The sequence below is a fragment of the Vanacampus margaritifer genome, chromosome 10, assembly GCF_051991255.1.
Source record: "Vanacampus margaritifer isolate UIUO_Vmar chromosome 10, RoL_Vmar_1.0, whole genome shotgun sequence".
NCBI lineage: Eukaryota > Metazoa > Chordata > Actinopteri > Syngnathiformes > Syngnathidae > Vanacampus > Vanacampus margaritifer.
Window position 1 is genome coordinate 2095933 of NC_135441.1, and position 20994 is coordinate 2116926.

Below are 20994 nucleotides of genomic sequence, written 5' to 3' on the forward strand. Positions count from 1 at the left end.
ACATTTTACATATTATAATAGCTTTATCACATCGTATGTTTTTTTTTCTTGAACTTGAGTAATATATTGCAGTATCTGTACAGTGTACTCTTACTATCATAAAAAAAAAAAACGTTTTTACTCTGAGTAAATTGTTAAGCGGCTAGATGTATTTTAACCTACCCTTTATACGCTATTATTCTTTTTTTTTTAAATACAATCTTTTTTTTGCTAAATTTCAGGATTTTTACAATCATGTATGCTTTGACAGTAAATCAGGCGCCTATGCTCACAGTTACTTACTTTACTAATCACTCACAGTAGTCAAATAGTTTTGCAAGTACTTTTTTACTCTTATTACACTTTTAACTTATACTTGAGTATAATTTTCCAATGTAACATTACTACTTACTGAATATAAATATTGGTTACTCTGCCTTTAACATGCTAGTTTATCAGTGTCACTAAGATGTTATGTTAAGTGACTGTGTCGCCAAGTCACTTTAACAAAAGTAACTAGGTCAAATTTGATGTTCTTTTTTTTGTATTAAATGCGGATAATGTAATAAACTTTCAATATGTTGTTCATAGGTGGAGAAAATTGCCAGCAAAAGGAAAGCCCCAAGTGAAAAGATGGCACACCATCTTCAAGCAGATCCAGCAGCCAAGGAACGGGATGAGACACTGACCTGATCTTCAAATCAATGTTGACACAACCACAGCAATGGATGCAGAAACAGCCTTTCTGGACCTTACTTCAAATAAAACATTTCAAATGCACAATTTTGTTTATTGAATAATACATGTTATTTGCTTTGAATATTTAAAATAACTCTCAGTATAGTAGTCTACAATGAAAAATACTGCACGTAGATGTCTTCAGGGCTGGACTCTCATCAAATATGTTAAATTTTGAGAAGATTTTACTGTGACTGAATCATCAGAATTTGCTATACCGTAAAGACCACGCCCTTTGACAAAAAAGCCACAATTGTAATGGTGCAGGGCTCTCAGTGCTGCTCTTTTTTTCATTTCAGTTTTGGAGTGAGTGAGGGAGCGTTCCAGCGCCGCACCTGCAGCACATCAGCTAATTAGGACTATATAAGGACTCAGACGCCGACTAGACGACGTCGGGTTATTCCTCTTTGCTTACAGCTGTAGTCAAGTGTATTTCTCTAGACCTTCTGCTATAGTTTTGCTGCGTCGTTTTGTGTTTTGCCTTTTTGACTGTTCTTTTTTCGCATTTTTATTTATAGTCTCTGTGTGGTTACTAGTGATGGTAAACTGAAGCATCATGAAGCAATGAGGCCTTCCATCCAACTGGTTCGCTCCTGGGCCGAAGCATCATGAGGCTTCATTTGTTCTATTGCGCCTTCATGTGGAAAATAAATGTCATGACAGACTAAGTGATTAAAATGATAACATGGATTTGATGTGGTCAAAAGGGCAGGGAGTTGTGATGTGAATGAATGTGCGTGTGGTACTTGAAAGAATGATTGCTTTATTTTAGACATTGACATATAAACAAGGAACAAGACACACCTTTCATTCATTTTTATTGAGGAAAACTAGCATTTCCAAAGTTTTTGGCTTTAAACGGTTTCTTTTTTTAGATAGGATTTCTCCTGCTTTTGAAAATAGTCTTTCGCAAGGGACGGATGAAGGCCGGGGTACAGAGAAAGGTTATTGCTAGTTTGTAGCGGTTTGGGTAAACATGTTTGTGCAACTCCCAGTAGTTCAGGGGGTTTGACATCCTGCTTATGTTGGGTTCCCCCCAGGTAAGTGTGGACCTCCACAGTCGCATCTGCGGTCTCACTCTGGGTCCTCCTCTGCATGACTGTGTGGTCCAATCGCCGCCACAGTTTGTCACCTAAGACACAACAAACAGACTAACAGCCAACAGGCAGTTCTGGCTGCCCATCGTAGAGATGGGAGCAAAAGAATGCCTTATCCCACAATAATGCACTGCCGCTCATTTCCTATTGCTTAATTAACACCATTAGAATGTATCGAATATTTTTTATTTTCTGGAGAAGAAGAAAAAGGAAAAAAAAAAGAATGTATCGAATATTACCTTGCTCCACATGCTGGGAAGCTTCTGATGTGTCCGGTTGTGTTGATGAAGATGATGGGTTGGAGGAGGAGGAGGAGGAGGAGGAGGAGGAGGAGGAGGAGGAAGATGCCCTGTGCCGGATCACTGTCGCACATTCAGCTGTGAGCCTCCTCTCAGCCTCTTGTGCTTTATTGGGGCTAAAGAGTGTTCTCTTGGTACCCAAGTTCTTTTAGAACAAAGTTTACACTTCACCTTTTGAAATATCAGCAAGTAGAAGAAAGACATTAAAACGAGGGATACACTGAGTTGTCACAATAATTTACAATATATATTCACACTGGTTATTATAATTTGTACCTTTTTAGGAGAGATCTGCTCAAAATGATCCCAGACAGGGAATGTTCTCTTCTTTTTCGTTGTGGACTGGACGGTGCGTCCATTGCAAAACGAATCCGATTGAATTGAGGTTTGAAGATGCGAGTCAGTGTCACCTTTGAGCTCATTGTCGTCTCGGTGCGCCATTTTATTTCGAATCACCCACGAAAATATGTGTTGGCGAGGCTTCGGACGTAGCAACGCACGTTCCGAGGCTTCAGGCGTGGCCACAAGCGTTCCGAGGCTTCGGGCGTGGCCACAAGCATAATCGACACGTCTCGATGCGCGCTTTGCAGATTATTTTTCCGGTTTACTCGGCACACGCATCGGCGCCTCGGCACAGTAGGGCACATCACTAGTGGTTACTGATGGAGTTTTGTTTCCTTGCCTTTTGCGAGCGGCTTGTGTTTTTTCCATTTTTTATCCTGGCTTGGTCTGGCGTTTTTTGTTAGTAACCCGAGACTGTAATACATTTTTGTTGCGCCCTCACTGTTGCCCGTGATTTTTGGGATCCATCTCTCCAGTTACTACTGGACATTGATATAATAACCCGACCATGGATCCCGCGGACAACAAAGAGGTTAGGCACGCATTGGCCAGTCAGGGTCGTCGGGTGTGCCAACGTGAAACCTCACTCGTGGAGCTCCGAGACACGGTCAACATGCTGGCTCAACATTTCAAGGAGCTGAGCTCTCGGGTGGAACAGGGGGATGCCAGAGAGGGGGATACTGCAGGCGTAGCTGCAGCGGCTGCACCCCCGGGAACCTATTTTGCCTCACCCTCCGCGTTACGGAGGAGAACCAGGGAAATACTGAATTTTTTTACATCACTGCTTCCTTATTTTTTGTCAGCAACTCCTTACCTACGTTAGTGACAGTGCTAAAGTTGCGTTTATTATTAAGGTTAGATTATGCTTGTCGCAGTTAACAGATATTCTCCCATACTAAAGGGGGCAGTGAAAAGTGTCCATAGCATACGAACAACACTGAACTGTAACGGAAGTAGAGAATCCTCCCATGAATCCTACTATTTACAACATGGCGACACTTGCAAGTCTAAACGAAGAAGAGGAACTTTTATGTTGCTTACTACAGCTAAGGAAAATAAGAAAAAAGAGGTGGTCCACTCGTCCATTAAATGCGACTTGACAACACGAAGGGGAATATAATTTACTTGTGAGACGAATGCGTGGAATTGATGAAGTCCATTTTCAGTATTTCCGGATGTCTGCCGAGAGATTCGACGACTTTTGTTGAGTAGTATTCGACCCTACATTAAACACGCAGGTACTCACGTTTGCCCTGTAAGATTGGAAGAAAGGCTTGCAGTCACTCTTCGGTTGCTCTCATCAGGAAACAGTCAACAGAGCGTGGCACATAGCTACAAGTTGGGAGTTCTTTCATTGTCACAGAGGTTTGTGAAGCACTCTGGTCAGTGTTGAGTGGTGAATTTTTGGCATTACCCGATAAAAACAAGTGGACAGAGATCTCACAGGAATTCTGGCGTGTGTGTAATTTCCCAAATTGTTTGGGTTGCATCGATGGAAAGCATGTGACAATAAAAGCACCACCAAATGCAGGGAGTGATTTTTTTTTTTCAACTACAAAGGAACACACTCCCTTGTGCTCATGGCAGTTTGTGATGCCAAGTATAGATTAACATGGTCGAAATTGCATTGAAGCATATGGAAGGGAGAGTGATGGTGGGGTTTTCCAGGAGTGCCTATTTGAGAAGAAACTGCTTCATGGGACCCTGGACATACCACCCCCTGCCAACCTTCCTGGTACCAGAATCACAGTTCCCCATGTCTTCCTGGGTGATGCAGCATCCCCCCTCCACCAAAACCTAATGCATCATTTCCCAGGTATGTAATGCATATGAGTATGAATACTTCACATTTTAATAAAATTTAAAAAAAAAAAAAACGTATCTCCCTTAATTGCTTTTCAGGCAAAGCCCTTGATTATGTGCAAATAATTTATAACTATCGCCACTGGCTTGCCAGGAGAGTGATTGAGAACAGCTTTGGCATCCTGGCAGCACGATAGTGAATCCTGAGACGACATATAGAAATCAACCCAGAGAAGACTGTTAAAGTTGTAAAGGCCTGTGTTGCGCTTCACAATTATCTCAGCAACACAGATGCTGCCAACACCCCAGCCAACCACTACATCCCAACCAGGTTCTCTGATTCCTTAACAACTGCAGGCTATCTTGTTTATGGTGAATGGAGAAGAGCAGTTGCAGGTGACAGCAACTTCGTGGACACTGGACGGTGTTAGAAATGGCAGGATTCTTACCATTTGCGTGTTCATGCCGTTGATTAATAAACATACATGAGATCAGTGAATTCAGGCATTTCTTCACATTTATTCACGACGTAGCCCGGACAGGAGAAATAGTCGCCAACCCGCGCCATCTTGTATCTCTCAACTGTAAAGTTTTCCTGCCCCGTCCGTAGCTAATATCCTTTGTCCTTCAAAACGTCACCTCCCAAAGTTACATGACTACACCCCCATTTGTCACACTGTCTCAATACATTTGGTCAACCATGCTCCCCCCTCTCTGACCCACGATGGAAAAACACAGTTTTCAGCCTTTCAGAACAAAGGGTCTAATTAACACACATTCACCTCCCCCCATCTCATCTGTCCTGTAAGAGACTCACGCTCTAAACATTTGAATTGTCACATCAAAACTATACTGAGTAAATCACATCAGTTATAATTAAATAGAAAGAAATATTCTGTTTCAACGGCTCAACAGGGGAAGAGCTACTTGGGCTGCGATCTCAGCAAGACAGGACTTAAGTTCTTTTTTTGTGTTACCACAAGGCCTTGTCCCTTGGCAGGAGTGTGTGCTAAGGAAAGGGATTTTGAATTTGAAGTTATAGTCAAGTAAACAAAAAAACAACAATATTCATGTTTGTTTTATAAAAATGAGGTAGCCCACAATATTTTTTTTCTGTTGTGTTTTACACTTTGTAAACACAAGTATTATATAAAATCCTATTTACATATATTTATGTATTGTAAAACCCTACTGAGAGTCATTTGACTTATTGCTGGTAAAGGAATATAAGAGTTTGTGTGCGTGGGGGTGAAATACAGGATGTGTGTGATGGACGTGGGCGTGTTAGGAATGGAATGTTGCCAACAAAGGATGCTAATTGCAGGGGGAGATGCAGAACCGTGATAAGATCAAAGTATGTTATAAACCACATTTGTTTGAGACCGTGGCGGAAAAGTACAAAACAGGAGAAGCCACCCAGTGACGCTGCGGATGAAGATCGGCCAATGAAAAGCAAGCTAAAGTTAAACTGCAGAAAACACATAGCCAATAGAATAATGCCAGGATGCCTTTGTTTCTGTGTCATTTAAATATTGTGTAGTATAACTATTCACTGGGGCAACTCGGATGAGACTACTACGTTGGCTGCTTGAGACAGAGACGTATAGAATTGTATGGGTAGGGACCCGGGACCCCAGCTGTTTGTATTAGATTTGAATGTTAGGAATAAATCCACTCGTGTGTGAAAATGCCGGCTTCCTGATACCTTTCTATTGCAGAACGAGCATGCTATTGTTGGATGAGTGATAGTTTGGTAAGGTCACAAATTGGAGTCAGATTATTAACTTAAATTTATATTAATATAGCAATAAATTCCAACAATTATGGTGACCCCGACGTGATGCAAGAGAGGTAAAAAAGAAGTCTGGGACTTCGAGAAAACCACAAGAGTCTGGGACTCGAGGATCTGGGATCCAAGTCCACACCAGGTGACGACCTGAAAAAGCCACACGTCCGATCGGCTTTCCTCTTGGGCCCATACTCAAACAAGGTGAGCAGATTCCTTTTGTTTAAATTCTGCACATTGGCAACGCTAAATTATGAGAGGAAGGAATGTGGGACGTGTTAGTAGGGTATAAAATCTGGGATTTACCTACTCGAATAAGTTTGGAACTGTTCGTGGTTTGATACGGTTTAAAATCTGGGATTTACGTATAAAGTGTGGACATTAGTAGGGTATAAAATCTGGGATTTACCTACTAGAATAGGTCGCAACTATTCGTGGTTAGATACGGTGTAAAATCTGGGATTTACGTATCGATACGGTTTAAAATCTGGGATTTACGTATCAGTGTGGAAGCGGTGTGAATGTAAAAACTAAAATTAAACTGCAAGAGAAGTGATTAAGGACACGTGCGAGTGGATTTAAGGATGGCAGAGAAGAGAAAGTGTGATGAGGGTCTCGGGTCCCCTGAAGTCTGGTCGGAGATTAATGGTCATTACGCTAAGCTGGAATCACAGTTGATTAGTGGAATAGAAAGTAAGAGAATTAAGAAGGAAAGAGAACGGTGTCAGAAGTTGTTTTGGAAATTAAAGAAGGATGAATTGTTTCACGGAGAACCTGGAACGTGGGATATGTCGAAGTTAGCGTGGCAGTTACAGGAAAAGGAGAGCAGAATGTTGGCAAATATTCAAGATATGGAGGAGGAACAGAGCCGAGTTGGATGGCGAAAGCGTCATAAACTCAGAGAAGAAGTTGAAGATGTAGAGAATGATAGACGGGGCATTCACCAATTGGCGACTATTGCGACTGCGCTGGCAGCGATAAGAGAGGAAAAGAAAGAGGAAAAGAAAGAGGAAAAGAAAGAGGAAAAGAGAGAGGAGGAAGTGATTGATAAGGGAGAAAAGGCGGAATGTTTTAGAGGCGTTTATCCACAGTTGCCGAGCTCGGGACAGTATGTATTTGCGCCCCCTCCGTATCCGACGGCGTCAGTGATGGCCCCCGTAGTTACTTTGGGGGGCAGAATGGTTTTAGATGTGAAAGATGACGGGTCACGGATGACGCCAGCAACAATACAGTTGATCGAACAGGCTGTGAATAATGAGAGGAAAAGGCTGAGGGGGAGTGAGTCGCCCGTGCGCACGTCAGGGGCGGTGTTAGCAGGAGACGGGGGCACCACTAGTGCAGGGGATAAGAGGACTCCGAAGCTGATAAGGGAGGAGGCACAGGGGAAGTTGTTTGATGGACAGAAGGTGCAGACTGAGGAAAGAGAGATGTTAGAGAAAATGGTGACAGGGACACAGAGACGGGGGCAGGCAACGCCCAGCAATGCGGATCACCGCGAGGGGGAAGTGGAGAGTGATGAGAAAAGTGCAGAAGTTAAGTGAATGGAAGTGTAAGTTTGTTTAAGACAGTGATTTTTAAGTGTGTGAAAAAAGGGTGAAAAAGAATGGTAAGCAGGAAATCTGCATATTTTGAAAGGATGGGGGCCGTGAGCTGCTGTTTTAAGAAGGTGGTGATTTGTACTGTTGTCTGTTAAAATTAAATTAAACTAAAGAAAAATGAAAGGGGGTGTGATAAGTTTAGTCCTCTCTCCCATTGTCTCCATTTGGGAGACTTGTAGTCTGTTGTGTGTGTGAATAGCAGGGGTCGTCTAAGGCTAAATCAAATTGTTCCTGTTATGCGGAAGGACATAGGGGTCTAGGTGTTAACTACAGGCCACTATCATATTATTTTTAAAATCAGATCTGTGTAATATAGTTGAATAAGTAATAAAACCAAATTTTAATTGAAATAGACTTTTCATTTTTGATTTTTATATGAAGATGTCTATGGTAGACATATGCGTAAATATAGTACTACTACTTGCTATAGTGTAGTGATAAAATTCAAATAAAACCACAAAATGAATAAATTAGGGGTTTGGAAAACAAAATATTTTGGGGGAATTTTTTATTTTATTTTGTCTTGGAAATTGAATGACAACAAGCAGTGTTCTCTTGCTATGATCTCATCTCCCTCTGTCTGTTCCGAGTGTATAAATGTTTCGGGCAGGTTCAATCTTTGACTGAAAGGTGTTTCACTTGGGTGACTCAACCGAAAAGTGCTGGAAATGGAATGAACAGCATTCTCCTGCTATGCTTGATGTTCAGAGTGGAAGGCGAACTGAACAATGGTCACTTTCGGGGGGGGAAGTGACCACACGGACTGCAAAAAGGATGGTACACTGTAAATCCGCTCGTCCTGTGACTGTTCAATGACTCTTATGCATTGTTTGAGCATAATGTCCAGCAACTTTTTGAGCAGACAGGATAACCATCGATTCTGTCATGATGAACTTTTCCTGAGAACTCCAGTACACAAAGCCCAGTGCCCGCTTTGAACTTTGCCCTGCATAAACTGCTATCGACAAGGACAGGAAGGAATATGAACTACAGTTGTGGACTCAAAGTTCTGGAATCATCTGAGTGTGGTGCCTGAGGTCGTATGTTGTATTCTGTTTGTAGACATTTGCACTCTGTACTATGTCAGAAAGGAAATGTGATCTATAGCAACGCAGTTTCGGAAATTGAGAACAGCTTATGTGAATTAGGGTAGTATAAAATTTAGTCTAATCTTTAAATACTATATTTTCCGTTGTTTGATGCTTGTTGAATTTGGCCTTCTATTATTTTCCCATTTCTCTTTTATAACTTTGGCTTCTCAGAGTGGACTCAGATATGGAACACTTACGGCAAATTTGATGGTTAAATTTTTAATTTTGATTAAGCTCAACAGCACTGATCTTTGGATTCCACGGGGAATGCACAAAGGCAAAGTTCCCTGCTGTGTTTTTACAAAGCCCCCACTACTCTGTAGAAGAGGTGAGGTTAGTTAGCATTTTAAGAATACTTTTTGGTTGGTGTAAAGTAGGGAGTTTGTTTTGTTTTTCTGATTATAACTCGTTTCTTTTATTAGTTGAGATGGCAGATATTTGGAAGATTCGTGACCTGCAATAGATTAATGGGGTTATTTTAAATCTTTTTTTCATCTCTTCCTGACCCTAAAAGTCCTCCGCTGCAGTATCTTAATTTACATCTGCTTAAGTTGGTTGTTTTTCTAATCTACAGGATTCAAATTTACATTACAAACTCTTGCCTCAAAGGCTTTTGTTTTTATGGCTCCTGGCTAACTCAGCTGGAGATCTTTTTATAGTTCTGGTGTTGGCCAAATTGGCACAATTTGGTTGTTTTTCTAATCTACAGGACACAAGGTGTCTGTTTTTTCTTTGAAGCAGCAATTTGGAAGCGGCTGCAGTTTTCACATTCAGGTCTGAAATGATCAAAATTGATCTTTATCAGATGGGGGAATGATTGGTCTGTCTGAGTTTGTTGAAAAGGAAGTCTGATGTGAGAATGACTGGTCTGTCTGTGTATGATTGAAAAGGAAGTCTGATGTGAGAATGAAGTTTGGTGTGAGGAATTTACAGGCAGCGAATGGGGAGGATTTGACTTGGAGGAAAAATAAGTTCTACAAAGATGACAAAAGACGACCCTTATAGCAGAAATACGGTAAGTATGTTCCATCTCAGAAACAATTGAAAAGTATAATTTCTAGAGCCCATGGAATATGCCATTTAGGTGTGGAAGGAACATTGACACACCTGGGTGACATTTTTTTCATGAGACAAGTTGTTAAAAATGAACTGCAGTGTTTATTTAAGGTATAAGTATAAATCTCTTCTCAGACTGTTCATGGCCCGGCCGGACATGAATAGTTCTGAGTTAAGATGATGTTGTTGTTAAATGATTTACACTGCTATAATAAGAAACCAGCGTTAAAATACAGAAATTTGATGTACGACAAAGAGCAACATTATGCTCAGGCATGGGAGCTGTGGATTGAGACCACAGGTAAACACCCAGGCAGCTACCCTGAAGCTGAGATGATGTTCAGGACGGCGATGCTGAACGGCCTCCCAAATGAGGTGCAAGCGATTATGAGAATTGAAACTAAAGGACAAAAGTGGTACCATTACTCACAATTGCGCCCGGCCCCAGACTTTGTGCCTGCCAATGGTGAGCTTAAAGATTGACTGCCCGGACGGGCAGGTCAAGAGAGGGAATGTGACGATGGCGAGAATTGGATCAAAATCGGACTCGGAAGTGTCTGAACAAAAACGACGACGATGCAAATGTTTAACTTTATTGACTATTTTGTTTGCAGGCTTGTGCTTTGTGTGGACTATGTTAGCGTTTGAACATATGGTGCGGGATGATAGAAGTGATGGAACGAAAGGAGAACGAGTGATGGTGTATCATTCCTGTAATGGAACGGTATGGTATGAAGCAGAGCAAGATAGTGGTAAGACGCTGACACAGACACAACAACTACTGTTAAATCTGAAGTGTAAACAACCGACACAGGTATTTCTATGGTCACTAATAATTGGCTCCTGATGGCTGAACAGGCCGCTAAGAATACTAACGAGGATTGTTTGGTATGTTTAGGTGCAAGACCAGTTTTGAAAATCATGGCAGCAACTGTTGTATCCAAAACCTGTCTCTTTGGTTTCCTGTATAACAAACCTCTCCAAGGAAAGTGCAGCCAATTGGATTCGGCCTTTCCACTGACAAATATGGAAAAGCAAAAGCCCATTTTTGACATCCATGTTGCACAACAAAATTTTACCTGCCTAAAGTTACATGGGAGTGGCCCTGGGATTGGAAACATCCAGGAGTCATGGTGTAATGAAAATGTGTCTTTGCCAGCAGGAATACCTCTCGCTCGTGCTGATGTTTGGCTGTGGTGTGGAGAGAGAGTGTTGTACGATAGGCTTCCCCCCAATGCCTCAGGTAAGTGCGCCCTAGTAACGCTGATCATGCCAATTAGTGTGACAGCATTAGACATGGCTAGGATAAATTGGGAAGGAGTTAGACAGTGGGGAAGAATCCCCTTCCTTGGGAGGAAGAAAAGGGACATGCAAGAATGGTTGAATGCAGGAGACCCCACATACATAGATGCAATTGGAGTTCCGAGAGGGGTCCCTGATGAATACAAATTGGTGGATCAAGTGGCGGCAGGATGGGAGAGTATTTTTCTGTTTATTACAGTAAACAAAAATGTGGACCGGATTAATTATGTCCACTATAATGTCCAACGATTGGCGAACTTTACCACTTCGGCACTCCAGGCAGTGCACGAGCAATTAGCAGCCACGTCTCTTATGGCATTCCAAAATAGAATGAGTTTAGATATGGTGTTAGCTGAAAGAGGAGGAGTGTGTGGTATTTTTGGGGAGCAGTGTTGTACTCTGATCCCCAACAATACATCTCCTGATGGTCGCCTTACTAAGGCATTGGAGGGTCTGCGCACGCTAAGTAATAAAATGAAAGAGCATTCAGGCTATTATGGTGTTATGCGGCTGTTGTTGTATTCCATGTATCAGATCATTGACTGTTCAGACAATTGAACGCACGTTGGGGCCAATACCGCCGGGTGGTCAGTATATGATGATCCCTCAGAAGGACCCCCAGGAAGCAGAGACAGCTGTGGCCCTCCGGGAGTCCGGGATGTGAGTATGTGAAGTTAGCCTCAGGGATCTGAGGCCATGAGAAAGAATGAAATTTTATACTGATTTTCTACTAGAATGAAATTTTTTACTAATTTTTAGTTGTTTATTGATTTATAGCTCATGTTTAACAATAAAAAACAAGGTATTCGAGTGATGACCTCAGTCGTCTGAGGTCATGAGAGGGATTAAAGGAATATAAGAGTTTGTGTGCGTGGGGGTGAAATACAGGATGTGTGTGATGGACGTGGGCGTGTTAGGAATGGAATGTTGCCAACAAAGGATGCTAATTGCAGGGGGAGATGCAGAACCGTGATAAGATCAAAGTATGTTATAAACCACATTTGTTTGAGACCGTGGCGGAAAAGTACAAAACAGGAGAAGCCACCCAGTGACGCTGCGGATGAAGATCAGCCAATGAAAAGCAAGCTAAAGTTAAACTGCAGAAAACACATAGCCAATAGAATAATGCCAGGATGCCTTTGTTTCTGTGCCATTTAAATATTGTGTAGTATAACTATTCACTGGGGCAACTCGGATGAGACTACTACGTTGGCTGCTTGAGACAGAGACGTATAGAATTGTATGGGTAGGGACCCGGGACCCCAGCTGTTTGTATTAGATTTGAATGTTAGGAATAAATCCACTCGTGTGTGAAAATGCCGGCTTCCTGATACCTTTCTATTGCAGAACGAGCATGCTATTGTTGGATGAGTGATAGTTTGGTAAGGTCACAAATTGGAGTCAGATTATTAACTTAAATTTATATTAATATAGCAATAAATTCCAACACTGGCCTCATACAGCAATTGATATATTTTAAATTTCACAGCTTTTTTCCCCTGAGGTGCTAGTTCTGCCATGTCAACAACAACATGACCAAACTGCACATCCTCATTTTCTTTGTGGGATTCTCTCTACCGATCAATCCTCTCAAGTCTCCTAAATATGGCATCTTCCACCCTCTTCCTTTCTTTGGTTCCGGGCCAGGAACATCTGACGCACTGGTTTGTTCTGGGAATTAAAAACAAGCGAACAAAAACAGTTGTGTTATTAATAATTTCAAAAATATTTTGAATTACTCCATAGCGAAGTACAAATGCCCCTACCACTGCTGGATGCTGGGGAATTGCATACAGACGCTCCCCAACTTACGAACGAGTTCCGTTCCGAGCGGTCGTTCGTAAGGTGAATTTGTTCGTAAGTTGCTTCATATTTTGTATTCTAATTTATGTTTAAAGCCTATGTAAGTATATTGAAGGTTTATATAAGTATGTTTAAGGCTTGTATACAAATAAACTGCATTGGTTTGTACTGAAAAGACTTTTAATAAAATGGAGCGAATACAGTACAGTACAGTACTGTACGTACAGTACAATGTTAGAGAGAGAGCGAGAGACACTTAATAGAAGAACACTTAGGAAGAAGTTGAGGGTCGAGGAGACCCGTTTCGTCGACATTGAAGATCTGCTTAGCCGAATAGCCACCCTCGTCAATGATCTCCTTCAACACTTGGGGGAATCGCTCGGCAGCCTCTTTGTCCGCAGATGCTGCCTCTCCGGACACGGACACATGGTGGAGATTAGCCCTCTTTTTGAAACGACAAAACCACCCGTGGCTGGCAGAAAACGTTTCTTCGGCAGCGCTTTCCCCAGCCTTAGCCTTGACATCCTCAAAGATAGATTTGGCTTTCTCCTGAATGAGCATAAGGCTCAGAAGAATACGCCGCTGCTGCTGATCCTCGAGCCAAATGGTGAGAAGTTTCTCCATCTCTTCCATGAGTACGTAATGAGAAAAAAAATAGAGGAAGAGGAAGAGGAAGGTCGATGCTGGGTGAGCTCTCACAGCGTGGGTAAACTCTCACAGCGCCAAGCGTCGGTATTAGCGGCGGAAAGAAGCACTACACTCGGAAAAAGGCGCACAATACAAAATCTAACTCTTTCCGGACATTTTACGACACACGCACAGAAATGTTCGTATGTACCGTTGTTCGTAACTCGAATGTTCGTAAGTAGGGGAGCGTCTGTACTGGAGAAAAGACAGTAGGGCCTTTGCCTGTGTTGAATTCTGAAATGCTGGAGGATGGTGACGGTGAAGGTGCAAGGCTTGGTGAGGGTTGCTGGAAGGTTGCTGTGCTGGAGGATGTCGACGGTGATGGTACAGGGGTTGGTGAGAGTGGCTGGAAGGTTGCTGCCTGCTCCTCCACATCAAGCTTTAAAATAATGCAAGACAGCTTTATTTATATAGCACAGTCCATACTTCATTTTTCTACGCACTTAAAAGTAAGTAAAGTAGGTTTCTAAAATTACTAAAAGACTGTACAGTGAAATTTTTATTTTTATTTATTTTTAAATAACTTAATCAAACGTGCAGTGAAGGAAAAAAAAAGCAAAGTTTTTAACCTGGATTTAAAAGTCTTTACACTCTGCACTCAGGGTTAACCGCACTTCTGTTGGCAGCCATTTTGCATGCAGCCTACACAGAAGCAGCTTGTTTTAATAGCTTAAAAAAAGAAAAAAAATCCCTTACCAATGCAGATGACACATTTGTGTGTGTTTCTCTGTGCTTAATAAATGGTGATAACCAGCTCAACTCTTTGAGAATTGATGGCGTATTATTGGTCCCTCCTGGATCACCACTTTTTCCTTTGGCGGCCTTTCTTGCTTTTACATAGCGGTCCTGTAAATTCTTCCAACTTTTTTTTTTTAATCGCCTCCTCATCTCTCCCAAGTGTGGCAGCAACCTCTCACCAGGAGTTGTTTGCAACATTTTGATCACGGTAGTCTCTATCTGCCGAATCATACAAATGTTTGTACTTACGAATCTCCGCCAGTAGTAGCTCGTCCGCCATGTTCTTCCCCGTGGGCCGTCTGCGTAGTTTAGAAATTTCTGCAGGTACGTGGTGCGGAAACTTGGCCTGTGCGGACACCGCCCGAGGGGACGTGGTGGCTCAAATGACGTAATTTTTTCGCGTGGAGCCGTGCGGACCTCGCTGCCTTTAGCCTTCTGACTGGTCGGGCGGCAGCTTTAGCGATGGCCATGAGCAACGCAAGGCCTGACCTCCAAGCCTCCTACCAGCACTTTGTGGAAGAATTAAGTAGGGCATTTGATCACCCGGTAAAAGGCAAGGTGGTGGGAAGGCAGCTGATGGACTGTGTGCAGGGGAAATGTTCCGTCGCGGACTACTCAATCGAGTTCCGCACTCTTGCGGCTGAAAGTGAGTTCAATGAGCCCTCATTGTGTTGCCTGTTTCGCTGAGGACTGAGCTCCATGGTGAAGGACAAGCTCGCCGTGCGTGATGACTCTGACAGCCTCGAGGCCCTCATCTCCTTGGCCATTTGACTAGACAACAGGCTGTGCGAGAGATGGCGGCAACGAGGTCGCTAGCGTTATGCGTCACCCCTGAGGCGAGCGGGGTACGAACGGAGGAGGGCTCTTGAGGCCTTGGCACCGGAGATGCCGGCAGGAGATACTGACGTCTTGACGGGGGTGGAACCAATGCAGTTGGGAAGCGGTCGCCTCCGGCCGCAGGAGAGACCGTGGCGGCTCAAGTCTGTAATGTGCTTCTACTGCGGGTGACTGGATCATCGCATGGCCTTCTGTCCAGTAATGACGGCCAGACCGACACGCCACAAAACCAGTGGGCAGAATAAACGCTACTCCTCCAGCAGCACCCCAAGACCCGGATGACTCGCGTGAGTGCCATAAAACTATCTCTGTGTCGCCTCCTTCGGCCGAGGAGGGGGTAAAACAACTTTAACTCTCGGGTGAGGTGTTTTGGATGAACAAAAAGATAAAAAATAGCAGCCTTGGTGGACTCGGGGGCAGATAACTGTTTTGTTGACCCCAGTGTGGTGGAGGCTGTGGGTCTAATTCCCGAAAGACTTCCCAAGCCCCGCAAAGTGTTCGATCTCGATGGGCGTCCTCTGGGGGTGGTATATTATTTTGCTGGACCCCTTGGTTTGTGTCTTTTAGGTAACCACTTCAAACAGATATGGTTGCTAATGTTACCATCGCGTTCAGTATCTATGGGTTTAGGGCTCCCTTGGTTAAAACGCCGCAATCCTGACATTGATTGGAGTAAGCCCACATTGGAGAACTAGAGTACTTTTTGTCATGATCATTGTTTACGAGCCGCTGGTATGGGCTGCCCCCTACCCTCCCAGTAAATAGATGAGTCAATTAACTTGAGTGGTGTACCCGTGGAATATCATGACCTCCGTAAAATATTTAGCAAAGATCGCGCACAGTCCTTACCTCCTCATCGCCCTTATGATTGTGCTATCGATCTTATCCCCAATGCTCCTCTACCTAGTACCTGTCTGTATCCGGTATCTCAGCCAGAGCAGGAAGCCTTACAGCAATATATTTCTGGCGCGCTGGCGGCGGGTTTGATCCGGCCCTCAACTTCACCCGTCGGAGCTGGCTTCTTCTTTACTGACAAAAAGAGCAAGTCCTTGTGTCCGTGCATAGATTACTGCGGTCTCAATGAAATTACAATAAAAAACAAGTATCCACTATCGTTATTGGGTTTTCCCTTCGCCCCTTTACAATCGGCTGCCATCTTAACTAAACTAGATCTACGTTCTGTCTACCATCTAGTTCGAATCCGGGAGGGTGACGAGTGGAAAACTGCTCTTAAGACTCCCCTCGGCTACTTTGAATACCGTGTAGTGCCGTTTGGGTTAACTAACGTCCCAGCCATCTTCCAATTACTAAATAAACAATGCTCTGAGAGATATGATGAACATCTTCTGCTTTGTATATCTCGCCAATATCCTGATTTTCTCTCAAAACCTTCAAGAACACCAGTGTCATGTACGTCGGGTAATCCAGCGTCTCCTTGAGAACCGTGAAAGCCAAAACATGTGATTTCCATACCACATCGATCCAGTTTTTAGGTTTTGTAATTGAACAGGGAAAAGTCCGGCCAGATGTGGCCAAAATCCAAACAGTCATTGTTTGGCCTGTTCCCACCAGACACAAACAGTTACAACGATTCCTGGGCTTTACCAATTTTTTACCAGTGATTCATTAAAAACTATAGTCAAAGAGTTCGACTACTAACTAGAATCACGTCATTTAAACTCCCCTTTGAGTGGAGTAAGGAAGTCGATGCCGCATTTGCAGTGATTAAGAGTGTTTGCTAATCCACCGATTTTGCATCACACTAACACTGATCTCCCCTTTTTGGCCGAGGTGGACGCATCAGATACAGGAGTGGGGGCCGTGCTTTCGCAACACTCGCAAATCGACCAGAAGATCCATCCTCGTGCCTTTTCTCCCGGCGCCTCAGCTCAGCAGAGGCCAATTATGATGTGGGGAATCGAGAACTGCTGGCAGTGGTCTTGGCACTAAAGAATGGAGGCACGGGTTTGAGGGGGCGAAGGAGCCCTTTAGTTTACACGGACCATAAAAACTTGGAGTATCTACGGGCAGTCAAGCGAATGAATCCGGTGGGCTTTGTTTTCTACACGCAACTACTTCACCGTCACCTACCGTCGTGGGTCCAAGAACAAGAAATCCGACGCCCTCTCAAGCATGTTCGAACGGCGCGAGAAGACACAGAACCGGAGCCCATCCTTCCCACATGCTGCGTCATCGGTGTGCTTCAATAGGAGGTGGAACAAAATATGGTTGAAGCACAGCAGGGACTCCAAGTTCCCCCTGAGTGCCCCGCGGTCACATCCTTTGACAAAAAGCCACAATTGGCATTTTTCTAGGCCAGATGTTTGTGACAAGTTTCAGTGCATGTTCCCTCAAAATCAGCGTTGTTTTCTTGGTGAACAGTGTGTAGCCCCGCCCACAGTGATTCACAAAAAGTTGCAAACTATGATGAAATATAAGTTTGTAGATGTCTTTAGGACTGGACTTTGCAGCACTGTCATGGCCACGGCCTTTGCCGAAAAGTCACAATATTCGGTGTGGGGCATGATCAACATGTTAAGGCTTCTGTGACAAATTTTCAACTGGATCCCTTTCAAGGGCTCGATGCAGTAGATGAAAATGTATTTTTTTTAAAAAATTTTGTCACTACTAGGTAGCGATATAAATATAACCAAATATAGCAATATATATATATATATATATATATATATATATATATATATATATATATATATAATATACATATAATAACAATATAGCAAAGTTTGAACCCCCGCACCTGTTATATTAGTATTTCGAAAACTCAAGATTTTATCCTCAGTTGTTGTCCCAGGTCTTGCGATTACACAGGCCAAGTTTGAACTCAATTGAATGTATTGTCTATGAATGTCCAAAAGTGGGCCAAAATTGGACATTCAAAAAATCATAGCTCACTTCCTGTTCATTTTAGCATATGGGTCTAGGAGACTTTTTTGTTGGTGTTGGGCTCCCTCATATATCTAAAAATTGTCGTAGATCTTGCTTTAACGTACATCCGGGGCTGCTTTATTAAAAATTAGTAGGGGGCGTTAGTGAGTCATTTTTGTAAAAATCGTACAATATATGATAAAATATTGCTCATTTTGCCAGGCCAGATGTGTGTTCCAAGTTTCACGAGTTTGTGTGCATGTTCCCTCAAAATCAGCGTTGTTTTCCTTGGCAAACAATGTGTAGCCCCGCCCACAGTGATTCACGAAAAGTCTCAAACTTCATGTTGTAACATCATGAAGGCCTAAACATTCGTCTGAGCAAATTATAGGTAGATCCACTGGGACCGGTCAGCTCCACCACTCTGCCAAGCGTTGCGACCCCTGCAGCTTGAAGGGTCTTGGACAGAGTCGCTCCCCCCCCAGCTAGGGTAGTCCAGCAGGGTTCCCTGGAGGACAGGTTCCTGCATGAGCCAGTACAGTGAGTCGGCCTGCTCCGCCCGCTGTTTTTTCAGGAAGTTCCAGACTTTGAAAGCACTCCGATAGAAACAAGGCAGAGAAGCTGTGCTCGTGCAAGTCCATTAAAAACAAACTAAAATCCAGCCCACATAAACCTAAACGCTGCAGGGTGCATCGGGCTAATGGTCTCCACAGAACATCCTTGGGGCCAGTCAGGAGCCTTTGTATAAACTGGAGTCTAAAAGCAGCGCCCCTGCTGGCCAAATGCACCAAGCCCTGCCCCCCCCCTTCTTTAGGGAGGAAAAGGATGCTCTGTGGAACCCAGTGCCTCCTGCCCCCCCAATAGAAATCAATTAAAATGCGCTGTAACTCTTCCAGGAGAGAGGCTGGAGGGTCCAAGATCATTAGTTTGTGCCACAAAGAAGACGAAACTAAGTTGTTGAGGGTTCTGCCCCTGTAAGACATTTTTGGCAGCAACCATTTCCACCGTTTTAACCTCCCTCCTCTTTTTTTTAAGTATCAATGTCCTCTTGTGACTTAGTTAAAACCACTACATCATTGGCATAGGCAGACAGTTTGAAAGACATACAACACTGGGGGATGTACACACCGTTTAAAGTTTCCCTTAACTTGTGGAGCAGAGGCTCTATGGACAGAGAATAAAGCATCCCAGAGAGAGAGCAGCCCTGCCTCACCCCCCTCCGGACGTTGAAGGGGGCACTCAAACCACCATTTATTTTAAGAACACTCTCAATGTCACAATAAAACACCCGGATCATGGCTATAAAGTCAGGGTTGAAACCAAAGGCACCCATGGTTTGCCACAGGTACTGGTATTCAACCATGTCAAAAGCCTTTTCCTGGTCTATGGAAATGAGACCAGTCTCAAGAGCCAATGAATTGCAGAGTTCCAAATAATCCCGAATTAGATTGACATTGTCACTAATGAGCCTGCCCGGCACGCAATAGGTCTGATCAGGGTGGATGATGGATGACATCACCTCTCGCAGCCTAAGGGCCAGTGCTTTGGACAAGATTTTGTAATCTGAGCACAGCAAGGACACATGCCTCCAGTTCTTAATGTCCTGCAAGTCTCCCTTCTTTGGTAGCAGGGTGATGATGGCCCTCCTGCAGCTCAACGGGAGTTTCCCCTTTTTGATGCTGTCGTTCATCACGGCAAGCAAGTCTGGTCCGACAATCGGCCAGAAGGACTTGTAAAAGTCCACCGAAAAGGCCGTCAATGCCAGGAGCCTTGCCACACTGCAGGCTACCCAGGGCAGCTTCCAGCTCACCGGTGCCGCCAACTGGGGGGTTTGCTCCTGGCTCACTTGAGGGAGACCGCTTAGCAATTTGCTGTGTGTCTCTGGATTACTTGACCACTCATTCCAATAAATGTCTCTGTAGAAACCGGCAGCATATTTCCTGATCCCAGAAGAATCTGAGACTTCGGAACAGCTACCCGTGCGTAAGCAATGAATGATCTTCCTTTGTCCATTTTTCTTCTCAAGCCCAAAGAAAAACTGAGAGGGGGCATCCATCTGCGAGATGTTCATAAACGCGACCTGACCAGCGCCCCCTGTGCAGAAACCCTGAGCAGGCTGGCCAGCGCCGACTGTTTGGACTTGAGGGAGTCTAAAAGCCCTCGATTTCCTGTAAAAGCAGCTAAAGACTGTAACTCCTCTACCTGTCTCTCCAGACCCCTTACAGTCCGGGTGAACTCACCCGTGGCAAAGCGAGTGAAATTCTGGCACAGTTGTTTGGTCTGACTTTTTCCGTAATCCCACCATTGCTGGATGGTGGGAAAATTGGGTCTGCTCTCTCTGTGGGATAACCCAAAAAACTTTAATGCTGTTTTAAAAGCCTGGTTATTCAAAAGAGCTGTGTTAAAATGTCAATAGGCGCTACTTGAGCGAATAATATGAATAAAAACGGAACAAGAAACAAGAAAATTATCGCTAAAACCAACAGGCCGAATCGAGCACCTTTCAAAAATATTCAAAAGGTGACTAAAACAGTAAAAGCGATCAAGTCTGGCGAGGGATAAATAATTCTCATACCTATGGCTCCATGTGTACTGTCGTGTGTCATGATGAAAAACTCTCCATAGGTCAGACAGCTCGTGGTCTTTAATGAGCTGTCTGAGTCTGTGAGACGACCCAGGGTGTGGCTCAGGATGATTTCTGTTCAGAGCGGGATTTTGAGTGCAATTAAAATCACCGCCTAAAAACACGAAATCACCACGACACACTTTAAGAGCATCACCTAACTTATCCAAAAACGCGATCCTCGCCAACCCTCTGGTTGGAGCATAGGCGTTTAAAAATACAAATTTAACATTTTCATAGAAAGCTATAACTTTCAGCAAAAAACCTGGAATAATTTCCTCCACACTAAAGGAAGCAGGCAAAAAATTCTGAGCTAATAAAATCCCAAC

The 20994-nt window shown here is 43.6% G+C and overlaps 1 long non-coding RNA gene across 12 annotated transcripts in view; it reads left to right on the top strand.

The window, feature by feature from the left end:
* Positions 1–762, top strand: part of LOC144058890 (uncharacterized) — a 73569-nt gene extending 72807 nt beyond the window's left edge. For all 12 annotated transcript variants that reach the window (XR_013295509.1, XR_013295505.1, XR_013295506.1 and 9 more), the window contains one exon: positions 571–762. This is a non-coding gene — a long non-coding RNA (uncharacterized LOC144058890). The remainder of the gene's footprint in view (positions 1–570) is intronic.
* The last annotated feature ends 20232 nt before the right edge of the window (positions 763–20994 follow it).